A 15,479-nucleotide genomic window follows, 5' to 3' on the forward strand; every position below is an offset into this window, starting at 1 on the left:
AATCAAGAGAGTGGAGCTTAAAAAATCCTTTTTGGAACAATGTTTGCAGCAACCTGCTTTTCTCTACTGCTTATCAACTATTCAGGTAAGACACAAACTGAAGTGATGTACTGTTGTGCTGCTTACTCTGAGAGAGAGGGAGGCTTCAGCTGTACAAATAAATAATGTAATGCCTCACAAGGTAAGACATGTTTCCTGCCTAATCAACATGACTTCCTTTGATAACTAACTGTGTCAACATCCTTGCCCTTCGCTATACGTCTCGCTCGGCTGCTACATCTTCCTACACAACACCTTCCTGATGCAGCACGGCAGAAACCGAGAGGATAAGAGACCAGGAGAGAAAGGAAGCACTGTTTTCCCTTTAAGGAAGGAAAGCTGCGTTAACAAGTACAGGCCCGACAGGAGACTCTAATTAGGATGTTGAAACCTCTGTAGCTTGTAAAGCCCTCTGTTCTTGCTTGCTTCTCCTCCGCCAGGCTGCCACGTTGTGGGTAACATTTTAGAACGTCAATAAATCATTCATTACCCAATCATTTTGAGGCAACAGAGGAGTAACTGTAAATAAACAAAAGGATTGTCCTTAAGACTGGCAGCCTGGGGTCAGGTGATGCTTTCTAGCTGAGTAGACGTCGCTCGGTTGGCTTCTGCCCCATGAGGCATTGAGTTAAATGTTTACAGTTCCATTTCGTGATTATCTACTCTTTTACTTATGCAATCAAGTGCTTAAATGCTCTCATGTACCTCAAGTTCCTCTCAATCATAGTTCATTAAGGACCACTTAAGTCAAAGAAAACTTAAATTACATTAGTAGGGTTATATTTGGTGGTATGGCTCTGTTCTGGAGAGCACACCTCTCTGCCCTTCCACATGCAAATGATGAAAACTTGAGGCAGAGAGGGCAAACCCCCCTGCCCTTCCATGTACCTACAAGGAAAGCCTAAGGCAGGGAGAGCAGCAGCAAAGACACCCCCCCAAGCTAACTAACCTTGCTCAGATCGTAACCAATAATTTTAGGATATTGATAGGTGAAAAGTTCGTAGTATTTTTGACAGTCTCTCTGGCCATCTTCAGTACCACTCCGCTTGTGTTTGAAAAACCAAAAATATTATTTCAGCTGTGAAGCATGAGGTTAAAAACCTCTGTCTAAAATCTAAATTTCTTTGTTTAAAAGCAATGTGGGTTCCCTACAACTTTGAAAGTAATGGATGAGTGTATTGATGACCTTGAAAACTGCAACAGGAAAGACCATATAGTCCATATGTTGGACTGGAGTAAGAGCAGACAACTGACTCAGTTCAAATACTGATTGCCCAGGGTGCTGGGCCTCCGGATCAAAGACAGCAGGGTAAAAAACAACAGGACACAGTGGCACACCTACTGACAATATCTTCAGGCCGGTTGTGATAAAGCTTCACAACTTTGGCATTAAAATACTTTTTAAGTTACTTGAAGATTGGAGAATCTTTTGCCGAGCCTTATTAATTCTGATCAGACTGGATTTAATGTCAGAAGGCCTCTAAATGTGATTCAGTACAAGAACCAATATAGTGGTAAGATCCTTTCTGTGTCAGTGGGTATCAAGAAGGCTTTCGATAGGGTAGAATGATGTAAATTTTTTGATGTCTTAAGGAGATTCCGCCAAGGAGGTAACTTCCTAAGAAGGATAGAAATTATTTATCGTTCATCAAATTATTTATGATGGCTAGCGCATTACAACAACCTGCGCTCTGAACCCTTCTTCACTGGCCAGAGGTTATATAAAAAGTTTTATTCGGTAAGGTGTGCTGAAACATTGATCCATAGAATTTAAAATAGAAAGACTACACCAGAATTATTACATTGTAGCTTTCCTCTTCCTTTAGTTACTTGTGAGCCAGCTCCTTACTAGAATAGGTATGCATACTCCATCCAAAACATGGCATTCACATTTTGCATTTGACAGTGCATTTCCATAATTAACCGGGTTCCTTATCCGCTGTGAGGGTCCAAGGACAGAGGGATGTCGTATGCAGTAAAGCCGTCAGAGGCAAACTGTGATTTTTGATATTGGGCTTTATAAATAAAATTGGATTGAATTAATCAGTTCATCCTTAAGTTCAAGTGGATGTTTGTGCCAAACTTATAAAAATTCCCTCAAGGTGTTCTTGAGATACTGCATTCATGAGAATGGGATGGATAGACAGATAGACTTATGGATGGACATCCCCAAAACATATGCCTCCAGCCATGGCTGTCACTGGCACAACAGCATAAAAATTCTCAGTGTAGCACCTTCAAACAAACATGCCCTTCCCCAAATTTGGTTTGGCTTTTTGTGAGATAAATCAGAGATAGTGTCTAGGTGCATACTCTTGATACTGTATTGTGTATAGTGGATTAATGTAGAAGAAGGAGAAGGCCCATATAGGGAGATGTATCCCACTCCATCTGACTGATGATGCAGATGTAGTCAACCTGACATATTTGCTACCTAAGCATGTGTTGTTTCTTAACAACATGGACAACCACTTCCAGTAATAATGAAGCGCTTGTTTCTGACTCTCTGCTTTATACCAAATCTCTTCTCATGTTCCAGCAAGTTGCCTTTATAGACTACAAGACTGTGAGAAAAAGAAATATGCTGGAACGCACTTGGCCAAAAGAAGAAAACAGGAAATATTGATCCAATTTAACAGTGGGTAACAGGATATTGTGTTTTGTTGAATTTGTGACTAGTGCCAAAAGCCCGGTAGCATTGTGTGTATTGATCTGTCTGGCTGTAAACGTACTTCAGAATCAGAACAGAGAGTTTGTGAGTACATGACCTGGCAGACAGATCCATCTCATCTATCTTGAAACGAAGTCAGGTTGATTTAAGGGTCCTCCTCATCTGATTTCAACGGTTTTATAGACAGTCATAACTTTCTTTCTTTCTTTCCCTCTGCCTCATCCTGTCTTTTAGATCTGACACTGGAGGTTATGACAGTGGCACATCTGTATTACACAACTCTAATGGATCAGATAGTATCTTTGTATCACCACATATTTTTAAGCCCTTCCCTAGGTCATACATATTCTAATGAAGCCAGTACTTTAAAGAGTTGGCTTCCTATGGATAGGTCAGACCTTTTGAAGTGGGGTTGTATCACCTACAGTAGACGGCGGTTGGCACACACCATGTTTGAAGACTCGCTAGCAATGTTCTGCTATGGACAGTGGGCAGCAATAAAGCATGTTTTAGCCACCTGAAAAAAGTCCCACCTAAAACAATCAATGTCAGTTATGTGTTCGCTATACTGAGATCATTTTCACAGCAGCTATGGCTCAGAAGGTAGAGCGGATCGTCCACTAATTGGAAGATCAGCAGTTCAATACCCGGCTCCTCTACTATGCATGTCGAAGTATCCTTGAGCAAGATACTGAACCCCAAATTGCTCCCAATGGCTGTTCCATCGGTGTGTGAGTGTGTTAAAAACTGAGTAGCAGGTGGCACCTTGTATTTTAGCAAAAGCCACCAGTGTGTGAATGTGGCTTGTAGTGTAAAAAGAGATTTGAGTGGTCAGAAGATTACAAAGGAGCTATACGAGTGCAGGTCCATTTACTTTACCTTTCCACCAGACAGCGATTTCCGATGGGGATCTGGAGCCATTATATTACTTTCTTCAAAGCCAGACTTCATTGAAAAAATAGTGATTTAACACAACTGAACACAGGAGCTGCTGACCTATCGCTGCCTTAATCATTTTTTTGTGTGTTATTGTGCGACTTTGGTAAATTCGAATCAGCCATTTTAAGGAACACAATAACACAAACTAACTGACTGATCAAAGTAGCTGTAGACCAGCACCTCCTGTATTCAGTAAGACGAAATTATTGTTTTTGTCAATGGAGTCTAGTGGCTTTGTAGAGAGCATAGATGTGGAACTGCTGCAGTTAATGGCTGTCTAACGGAAAGATAAAGTAGTGAAAATACTCTCAGTATAACATACACTTAATCTGTTACAGATTTTTTTAGATGGGACTTTTTTCAGGTGGCTAAAATATGTTTTGCTGCCACCCCCCATCCAGAGCATTGCATTGCTTAGCTTTCATTTTTGCACTCCTGCCACTTCTTCTTCTTCTTTTGACCAGCACGAAAAAACGTGACCACATCACACCGGTTCTGGCCTCTTTGCATTGGCTTCCTGTCCGCGGCAGGATTGATTTTAAGATTTTGCTGTTTGTTTTTAAGATATTGAATGGTCTGGCCCCCCAGTACTTAGTTGAACTCATCCATGTTCACACACCAGCTAGAGCACTGAGGTCATCAAATGAGTTGCTTCTAGATGTCCCGATGTCTAGGCTCAAAACTAAAGGCGACCGAGCCTTCACGGTGGCTGCCCCAAAATTGTGGAACAGCTTACCATTGTATATTAGATCTGCCCAGACTCTTGAGATATTTAAGTCGTTGCTGAAGACCCATCTCTTCTCGTTAGTATTTGACGCATGTTGAGCCGAACATTGCCGATGTATGGATTGTTTTTATTGAATTTTGTGCCTATTGTGCACTTTATTTTGTTTTCTCTTGTTACTCTTAATATTTCTATGTACTGTGTGCTCAAATACTGTATTTTTCTATTTCTATAGTTGTATTTTAATACTTTAGTGCTTTCTAGATTGTACAGCACTTTGGCAAACCTCGGTTGTTTTAAATGTGCTATATAAATAAATTTGACCTTGACCTTGACCTTGACTTCTCCGAACTGGGTGCGACAAACATCTACTGTAGGTAATACACAAACTGTGATCGAGTACCTCATACAACCCCACTCCAAGAAATCTGAACTTTTCCTTCACCTAGTGATCTGAGTTACAGTACAATGACTGGATCAGGTTAAGAGAAGTGTATATGCATGTGTGTTTGTGTGCAGATGATTGAGAGAGGGAGAGAACTCTTTTGGCAGGCATGATTTTCTCTTGCACCCATCTGGCCGGCACTGACATTTCCTTTGAACTGAACCCTGGGAAAGATCAGTGACATTCTTTGGGAAAAGCTTTAGGAAACCCTCTTTGCATGAGCAAATGCTAATGCTTCACTGTACTTAAGACTTATGAGCACAGGGGGACCTATTGCCACACAAGAAAAGAGCCAATTAAGGCGTATCCCCGAGAGTGGTGGGGCTGGAGACTGCAGGGCGTAGGGCTGTCATGCTCAGTTGAGGCTTTTAGAGCGTGGTTTGCCATGCAATGTGACGGCAATACTGGGAGAGTGGCTGAGCGATGAGAGAGGGGAGAGAAATGGGGAATACTTAGACACTGGCCACCGTCAGTGAATTATCATTGAACCAAGAAATTTTCTCACAATTTTCTCCTGTCCCCCAGTGTCTGGGTGGTAAAGCACCTTTAATTGATCCAGTATAATATAACTGTACAGTCACTAAATGACTGTTGCTTCAAATAGAGGAACAAATAAATGAGTCTGCTATTTTGAGGAAAAACAATAAGGCAGAAAAGCACTACTTAAACTGAAAATCAAATGTAAGAAAGAAAACTTTACATGTTGACATCTTATGAAAGCCTTGGTTGAACTACCAACTGGGCAACTGCCCAAAGGCCCCAGAGCTGCCTCAGGCGGTAGTTTGTTTGTCTTATTTTGTGATTTTGCTGAATTTGAACTAACCTTTTAAAATGCCAAATTTACACAATAACACAACCAAGCTACAGATTGAAGCAGTGGTAGACCAGCAGCTCCCTTGTTCAGGGAGGTAAAATTACCATTTTTGTCAATGGAGTCTGGCTTTGAAGAGAGCATAGATATGTCTCACCTCAAGTTGTGTGAGAATTTGTAAGTTTGTATGTTTTGAAATCGTTTTGCTGTTTTTTAACATGGGCCCCTTTGACTTTAATTCATTAAGAATTTTCTCCATTTTTGGATTCTTCTTTTACCGAAGGCATGCAAGAAAAACAAAGTTTTCTTCAGATATTCAATGTAACAGTGGGTGTGTAATAGATACACAAATGATGATTTATGGGATATTCCTTCAAACACATATAGGAAGACAGCAGTTCTTTACCAGTAGTTAATGATCATATTGTTTCTACTGTGTGCATAAAGATATTATGAATTCCAATATATATATTTTTTCTTGAAAAAAAGGTTTCCCTAAGAATTGTGGCTGATAGACCTGATCCAAATTCTGAGTGGAAAAATAACTGTGATTCTCATTTTGACCAGAATCACACAGCCCTATGTGAATATTCCTAAATGGTGTGCTTTATCTAGTAAAGGTAGAGTAATAACAATATCTGATTGGATTCTGGTTGTCTACGGAAATAATATTATTTAACGGGAATTATATACACAGAGTGCGGCAGGTGCAAAGTGTGTGTGGGGGTTACTGATGGCCCAACAACATACAACCTGGGCCCCTCTAGCCATGATGAAAGCATCTTTGCTTGCTATAAAGGTAATGATGCACCTGAACAGACTGATCATGTGTAATCACATATTATTCATAGGCAAACATCACCACCCTGTGGCCAAGGACAGGTTTCACTTAGCCAAAAAGAGGGTACATGATCCTGCAGAGAGTGGTTCCCTTACCCTGCATCCCTGTATAAACCACAAGAAACAATTTTACAGTTTAAGATCACATTAAGTAGAATATGAGATCAGCGCTGAGTCTTGCTGTAGGACCTCAGTTAGAGAAAGCAGCTCCTGAAGCGTTCTCTGTACATAATGCAGATTCTAATGAGCTTTTACGGTTTTAGTGTGTGTGGGCGGTCGTCTGTGTGTGTGTGAGGGGGGGCAGAGGAAGTTAAGGTCAACGCAGACCTAACTTTAAATTGATGAGACCCTGTGGTGCTTTCCCATCAGATAAGAGCCTTTGAGATGTCTGCGGCGATGAATCAGTGCCATCGACACGACCATTTGACAAGAAATGAGACGTAGCTTAATGACGGTCTGGCAGCGTTTAATGGCTAGTGGAGACACACTACTAAAAGATGGTTTAAACGATGACTCATTTTATGTGTCTGAAAAGCGCTCATCTGCTGCCTTAAGTGGAATGTGTTTAACAACGCTAATACATTCCTGTGATCTGGGAGATGAATTCAACTATTGATTTTTTTTCCCCCTCGCCTCCCTCAGTTTAATCACAGGCTGGGCCACCAGAAAGCACCCAGACACTTTGAGCAGCGCTTCTCATTCATCCAGACACTGGTTTCTACATTGATTCACTGCATGTTTCGGATTAGCCAACTCATTAGTCAACAGAATTAGAGATTTTCAGCTATTTGGAATATTACATGCCTGAGTGGGGACTTAATGGAGAGCCCAGTGTCTTTGAGGGAAGAGGAGAAATGGTTTGATAAGCCAGTTAAAAAAAAAAAATCGACTGCATCTCTTTTGTTTGATCAAACCTTATTTCTTCTCTAAGCACATCAGTATACTCATTTCATACCACTGGTGCAGTGCCTGTTCAAAGCAGGCCTGTTTGGAACGGACAGACTGCTTGGCCTGTGGTATTGCTGCTTCAGTTTCCTCGAGAACTGCTCAGACAAACAACTTCACACTCGACACTGCACTTCTTGGGACCTGAGCAAAACACCTGATCCCTATATCTATAGATTTGTTATGATGTTTAGATGTGAAAAATGTTGAATTATGTTGCTATTCTACCTCAATGTACTCAGAAATATAACAGGCTTCCTACCGTGTACTTCTTCTCCAGAGGAAAACATTGGACTACTACATTTACCTGACAGAAATATGTTACTGGTTACGCTGCAGTTTCAGATTGTACTCACAAAATATGACAATGAATATATGATACATTATTATTCATTGAATTAAGTGTAAGTACATTGTGGGGCTGGGCGATTAATTGGATTTTAATTACAAGTTTGGCTTCCCTCAATTTTCAAACAAGATAATCGAAATAAAACGATTTTGTACCGCATGACGAGTCTACCAATGTTACTCCCGTTTTGTCTTTTATTTTTTAAATCAAGTGCATCCCTTCCCAGCAGACGTGCTCGGCCCCTGTCCCCAAAGTCCAAACAGAAGGTAAAACAAACTCTGTGGTGTGGAAACACTTTGGTTTCGCGGAATCAGACTTGGAACAAACTACAATAAAGTGCAAGATGTGTTACATGGTCATTGCTGCACCACAAAGAAACACAAGCAATGTGTTCCAACAATTGAAGTCTACTCACGATGTGGTGTATGACCAAAAAGGACAAAAAGCACAAAAAGTTAAAGGCCCCGCTGGTCCTGCCACTGCATCACTGTCTTATGAGGTATTATGAATAGTTAAAAGTTTTAGAATACTTCCGGGAAAAAAAGTACTTCTTCTACAAATACAAGTACCCTACCAATACTCCTAGTTAGAGAAAGAGTGCAAAAAAGCAAGACCCCTAAGATACACACCTGTTATGGCTACACATGGTCAGAAACAAAGGTGACACGTTTGGTGTTACTCCAGTGGACGTCCCCAACACCTCCTTCACACGCTCTATGGATAAGGCAAGTCTTAATTTTGTCAAACTGGAAACAATCAAGTGCATAATGAGGGGCTACCTGAGGAAATCTGGCATGATGTGGAATCCCTTTTTCGAGTATGTACAAGAGCTGGACTTATATTATATTCCTGAATGAATGATCATCTATTTTAAAGACATTAAATTGTGATGTGACAGGCAGTTGTCCGACCAACAACCATTATATTATTTTTATCATCATACATGTATTTCCACATATTTTTATATTTCAATTTTATTACTTTGTTGTATTGTTCTTTGTCTTGTTCAGGGTACTGATTTGGTTTGTAGTATTTGTCTTGTCGTAGTCTTGTCTTGGTTTTGTGTTGTTCTTATTTTACTTACTACTTACTTTTTTATTGTGTCACTATTGGGTTGTCCAAATATTACTGTGCGTTCTCTCTGTTCAATTTGGAAAATTTGGGGGGGGGGGAAGAAAAGAAACAAAGGTGACATACATTAAGCGGATGTATTAATTTCCAGATGGGCATACTAGTCACTTGCTTTGACACAAATACCACCATAAAGTAGAGCATAGATTTGATTAGCAGAGGTATTTTGGGAACATTATATATTGTTATATGTTTCTAACTTAACTGCAGACTTACACAATGAACGCAGGTGATGTAGAGCTTAGATTGGGCCCAAAAAATCCAGCCTGGCCCAGCCCGTCCCTTTAACTGTAATTATGAGCTCAAGCCCGGTTTAAACCCGACATTTTTTTAAGGATACGAACGTGTACATTGAAGGCTGACTCACGTCTTTCTTTCCATGGCAAGCCTTCGTCATGTGCCTCTTAAGTGTCAAGGTCCCCATCTTTTTGCTCTCATATACCAGCATCGTGCTGCACTTGGTACACTCGACAAAGCCGACACACGTTGTCACCGTCAACAACTCACCAACAACTCTCTATAGCCTCGGTCTATTATGAGGAGCCCGACCCGTCCGAGCCCAAGGATAGTGGCGGGAAATTACGGCCCGACCCGGCCCACAGGTTTTTTTGGTGTCTTTTGATGTCTGCTGTGTACACTCTGGCACCTAGTTTCTACCTTTTTATAAAAATCATGACCTCACCTTGTGCCTAGAAACACCTCCAACACAGCAAAATAAGACAAAAATAATTAAATACAGGCAGAGGACATAGTCTCCACCGATAAATACACCGCCACACACTAGTGGGTCATATGTAATGATTGAGAGAGATTACTTTTGTATAAATACACAGAATCTTTTTCAAGAAAATCCTGCACAATATACCTTTCAGAAAAAGAAGAGCACCTTCCTGAACACAAAATGTCTTGAGGATTCAAAGCATCTCCGTAATTTTCACTAAAATGACTTGTAAACCCGTTGCCAGTTGAATAAGAGGTAATGAATTTTCCTATAAACGGCTACAGCCATCTTGGGATTGGTTTAATTATATCACATTCTCTTTGTGATCCATCAGGGGGGTGAACTAAATCTCTCTCATCTCATTAGAATTCCATGTGAAGCCTTTAAATGTACAAAAACAAAAAGCACTGATCTGCTGCAGTGATTCCTTTAGGAGAAGAGGAGATCTGAGGAGATATGGAGAGCAACTTCACTGTCAGGCTCAAAATACTAAAAAGACATATAGATGTCGCAGCTAAAAACTTCACTACAGCCGTGATGCTCGTGTATTTGCTTGAAATGAAGACTTTAATGTGTTACTCTAGGATGGCACTAACATGTTTGACGACTGTGAACTTCTTCAAAATGTTCTCTGAACTTTAACTGGTCATATATTGAGTCTTAAAGGAGCTGTAGGTGACATCAGGAGCATATCTATGATTCAGAGTCTGAGGCAGGATTGTCTACACACGGCTCAACATGGAGGCGGCTGAGTCGGAGCCTGATCTTGAAGCTAATGGTGTTAACTGGAGGGCGTTAGCTTTTGCAACGATGCTGTCACCATTATCAGCGGTAGCCAATAGTCGAATGTAACAACATACATACTAACTGTACTTAAATGCAGATTTGAGGTACTTTTATTTTGCTTGTGTATTCTAATTGTACGCCACTTTCTACTTCTACTCCACTACACTTTAGAGGTAAATATTGCACTTTTACTCCACTACAATTATTTGGAAACTTTAGTTACTCACTTTACAAGTATCTACAAACCATGTAGAAATATACAAGTGCAGCATAAACGATTAGCTGATTGATTAAAAAATGGATTGCAGACTATTTTGATAACCGCTTCAGTCATTTTTCATCCAAAAACATTTCATGGTTCTAGCTTCTCAAATTTGAGGCTGCTGCTATTTTAATACTGAAATACGTTTCCTAATTGTACTTACATACATTTAGCAAAGTAAGAGGTTTTGTTTTTTTTTTCTGTTTTTTTTTTTTACAGTGTGGTCTTAGTGCTTTTAAGGATCTGAGACCAGTTGCACAAAACACCTTAAATTTTCTCCTTAAGTATGACACATTCTCCTTAGTTAAGGGACTTACACAGTTGCACAGAATCCCTCAAAAGGTTTCCTTAGTTAAGGAAAAATCACTAATTTACTGCGTAGAAAGAGATTCTACAGTGGTAAAAGTTTCCATAGAGATTGTTTGTTTGCTTGGACTCACTCTTGTGATGCCTGTTATCATCTCACAAAGTTGGCTTATAGTTAGATAGTGAAAAATTGGCAGAAGCATAGAAGACATAGACGCATATACTACAAAATAAATCTGATCCCGAAATACCAGGAAACAGAAAACGAATGTAGGAAGAAGCAACAAAAATTAATTTAGTCAAATCTATCGTGTAAAATCAAAAGCGTATCCATAAAGATCTGTTAAGATAGAGTCAGAGGTACCTTAAGTTTTATTTTACCTTGCTTTGGTTGCTAAGGTCTTTTGTTAAACGGTCTAGGGATTCCTTAAGTATAAGACCAAAACAAGGAGAAAACCATAAATACTTGAGTGAACATTTTAAGGAAACGAGAAGAAGGAGAAGACTTAAGGGTGTTTTGTGCAACCAATTCTATTTTGAGGAAACCTTAACTAAGACTTTAAGGAAAATCTTAACTTAAAGTATTTTGTGCAGCCGGCCCAGAATACTTCCTCTGCCTCTACCACTGCCATTAACTGCCATATGAGCACAGTGTGGAGCGGTGGCAATTAACTAGCGAGTGGATATACACTCAGGGACTCATGTGCACTAACATGCACACTCAGCGGGACTGTCTACCATAACAACGAACAGGGAAGCTCAGATCACACACACAGGTCTCACACACTGCTCAAAATGCCATTATTCCACTGTATCTGTACATAGCAAATGTGATTTACTGCCATATTAAGGTTCTGAATGTCATTTGCAGAACCTTTAAATCCAAAAAAGTTTGCATTTTCTCATCCAACAGCACGACCTCTGATAACCTGCAGCATTTTCTTGTGCCCTGATAAAGTTAAGATCATTAAAAGCAACAGTCCTCACAGGCAGATATACTGTAGCCTAATTCCATACTGCCATCTAACACGACCACAAAGCATTTCAGTGCTGAACACCCCTCCACCAGACCATTCGTCAAAAGGACAAAGTGCTCTTTGATTACAACTGCTGTGAGCAATGCATTACAGCTGACAAATGGCCTCCCACTTATCCCTCTGCACCAGCACTATGATAAAGCTCCATCCTCACACCATGTCTAATAGGAGCCACTGTCACCTTATAGAGACCCAATTTAACACGTAACGTGTGGTGTAAATTGAATGATGATGGCTTTCTAATGGGCGCACAGTCACCCCGGCCTCTGTGGTGCTTACTGTGGCGTGATCTGTGTGCGTTTGCTGCTTTTGTGAAAGATTTGTTGCTTTTAGGAAATGGTTGGGTGCATCAAACTCTAACCTTTGGGCAGGTGTAGACGAGAATGGATTTTTTTCCCATGTGTGATACAAAAATACTAACAGAAAACCACGCAGAGGATGTTTTTGTGTTTTCTGTGTATTGACCGAAGCGCTTGTCCTGATAGTTTGCAGATTTGCCAGCAAAAGTGGAAGAGGCTGGTGGAGAGCTGACAGCTGGAGGCTGATTGTTGATGAGTGGTTGATCGCTACAACCCCTCCATCACCACAATCTCCAAATACACACACACACTTTCAGCCACAGGATCTGCCCATCACTCTGTCATTGCTCCCCATGAAGCACTCTCAGAAACTGAATCAACACTTTAGCAATCACAACCCTTAAAAACAACAAAAGCTCCATTCTCTGTTGAAGGGCCCATCACACACAGCATGACCGACAAACACAATATCCTGGTTCAGTATTGCAACCTCTTTTGTATTTAAACTGAATAACTCAGTGAGAGGAGAAGTGAAAAGCAGCGCTGATGTAACACCTTTGGCTCTGCAACAATAACAAGTCAATTGCCAATCTGGGATCAATGTGTTTAAAACCCTGACTACACTTTAGATTATCTAATTCTGTGAAGTACTAAAGAGGTGATGTGCTATTTTCCTGCCTGTGGAGGATGGATAGGGTTGAACAAGAAAGAAAATCAATACAGCATAAGAACCTCTGCACTAAAACTTTTATCAAAAACCCAGGGGCCCACTGAAGCAAAGGTGAGTGAGCTAAGCTTTAGATAGAAGCTTACTGCAACGAGTGCAGGTGTAGTTAAAGTTCCAAACACACACACACGACCAGCTTTTAACCTCATGTGGCCAATTTGTAGGACAAACTCATTAGATGACCTGGTCTGTCCTAAAAAGGCAAAAGACCTGAGCTGAGAAAAATGGCTTTAATGTTGTTTTGGTGTCCAGCTACATGAATTGCAGGTTTAATACTGGAAATGTGCCATTTCTTTTTTTTAAATGATGTTATTTATCTGCAGAAACTTAACTATTGACCCTTAATCAGAAATTAAGGAACTCTGCCTTTGCACTGTCTGCAAAATAACGACATGTTATGCCAAAGCAAAAGGTATTAACTTCCATTTGATATCTCACTTTGTTTTTAATTACAGTGAACTATATGATAATTATGATCTAGTTATAATCTTGTGATATATCATTAAAGTATTCACTTAACATAATATGAAGAAGGATAAATCAATCAAATTGTAAGGTTTTTAAAACCACTTTGTCATTGGGACCAAATTGGGTTAACTAATATATGTACTGAATTAGGGCCGCCCCCTTATAGTCGACCCAAACAGTAGTCGACAAGAAAGGTCATTAGTCGGCAAGATTTCATTGCTCTCTTTGTAGCGAAAAAAACCCTGGCCAAACTCTATTAGGAGCTGCGCCTTGTCAAAATAAATCAAAACCTGTATGAGTGGACCATGTGGGAATTTAATTTGAAAGGACAGACACAGGAAGTGTCCACGCTCAGCAGTCAGACAGGAGTCAGGTTAATTTCCAGGGCTGGTACCTGCGGTTATTCCACAGGCTAGTTAATAACATGTCAGGCAGGAAATCCAAAGTGTGGGATCATTTTGAGAAGGTGAAGGACGAACCCAAGGTGATATGTAAACTCATCTTCATTGGTCGACTACAAACATGACGTATCATCTGAAACATGGAAGTACCTACATGCCCATTAGCCCACAGCGTCATTAACAGGTGGCTCGCTCAGTGTGTGACGTGCACTTGTAGATAAAATATAGGCCTATATTAATGAAGGTTCATTAGTACGCTTTTGTATTTCTCTGTAATGTAGCACAGTGTTAACAATGTTACTGATACTATTCTTTCTCACACCTTCAACTCAAACCATTAATAATTAAATTAATATCGTAAACATGCAAGTGACTAGTCGACTAATGGCCCTAAATGACGACTATCGGTCGACTAGGAAAATTCTTGGTCGGGGGCAGCCCTAGTGAATTAAGGATTTATTTTGACCAAACCGGAGTAGGTGATTGTTGGAACAATGAACTAACTAACTGGATGACAAGAGTCACCAAGATGGAACAAGTATTGACATGCAAACAAATGTTTAACAGTGTACAAGGCTGTTGCCGCAGTGGCCCGAGTTCGACTCCGGCATGTGGCCCTTTGCTGCATGTCACTCCATCTCCCTCTCCCCCTTTCACACTTGTCTGTACTATCAGTTAAAGGCTAAAAAATGCCCCAAAAAATATATTTAAAAAAACACAAAACAAAAAAACAGTGTCTCTACATCCATTAATGGCTTGACTGTGGAAGTGGAATTGGGGTCCTACAGCAAGTGGAAATATGCAACCCTATCGCCTGAAGAAAATATTGGCATTGTACGTTTCTGCAAACCACAGGTACTTTACATTTGCATGTTTCAAACATGTCATCAACATTTCTAAAGCGACATAGTATATGAGCTGACCTTGTTATCAGAAGGTGGAGGGAAAGGTGGATGGTGTGTCAACCACACCTGCCAAGCTGCAGACCACTGTTCGAAACCAGCAAACAACAAAACCAGTTGCTTTATAGCGAGTCATTGCCACAAAAAGGGTTGTTTTTTGCAGAGACATAAAACTGGGTATTTTAATCCAACATATGTTCTTCTTCTTAACATAACCAAGCTGTTATTGTAGCTAAACCTGACCACATGCTTACCACAGTGCTGTTGAAATTTAAAGTTGAACATATCTGCTAATAACACATCCGTGATTTGCAGAAACGTACAATACTGACATTATTCCTGGCGATTGGGATAGGAAATAAGGCTTGTGCATGTGTATAAAACACATTTGTGCAGTTTTAGAAATCTGATGAAAAGAATGTGTGTACATTTCTGTCTTTGTGCCCAGAGTTTAATGCATCCAGTTGAACTCATTTCTATTATTCTTAAACATCTTGGAGACATCTGCAGGATACCCACATGACGGTCCAACTATTTACACAGTATATTCTTTTATGCCATGTAGGATGAGTTTGTATGGTCCATAAAAGTGACAAATTCTCCTCTCAGGAGTGGAGAACGAGGCCAATTGAAACATTACAAAAATCCGTACCGGATCATTTTTCCCAGTAAGATG

Source organism: Epinephelus moara, chromosome 3 (assembly GCF_006386435.1).
Source record: "Epinephelus moara isolate mb chromosome 3, YSFRI_EMoa_1.0, whole genome shotgun sequence".
Taxonomy (NCBI): Eukaryota; Metazoa; Chordata; class Actinopteri; order Perciformes; family Serranidae; genus Epinephelus; species Epinephelus moara.